Consider the following 373-nt stretch of genomic DNA (forward strand, 5'->3'; position numbering starts at 1 on the left):
CTCATGAGGTTCAACAAGGCCAAGTACAAGGTCCTGCACCTGGGTTGGGACAACCCCTGGTATCAATACAGGCTGGGGGATGAAGGGATTGAGAGCAGCTCTGCAGAGAAGGATTTGGGGGTACTGGTGGATGAAAAGCTGGACATGAGCCGGCAATGTGCACTCGCAGCCCAGGCGGCCAACCATATCCTAGGCTCCATCAAAAGGAGCGTGGCCAGCAGGTCGAGGGAGTTATTCTGCCCCTCTGCTCTCCTCTGGTGAGACCCCACCTGCAGTACTGTGCCCAGCTCTGGAGCCCTCAGCACAGGAAAGACATGGACCTGTTGGAGCGGGTCCAGAGGAGGGCCACGAAAATGATCAGGGGGGTGGAACG

This window comes from Fulmarus glacialis, unplaced genomic scaffold (assembly GCF_000690835.1).
Source record: "Fulmarus glacialis isolate BGI_N327 unplaced genomic scaffold, ASM69083v1 scaffold9939, whole genome shotgun sequence".
In the NCBI taxonomy this organism is placed as follows: Eukaryota; Metazoa; Chordata; class Aves; order Procellariiformes; family Procellariidae; genus Fulmarus; species Fulmarus glacialis.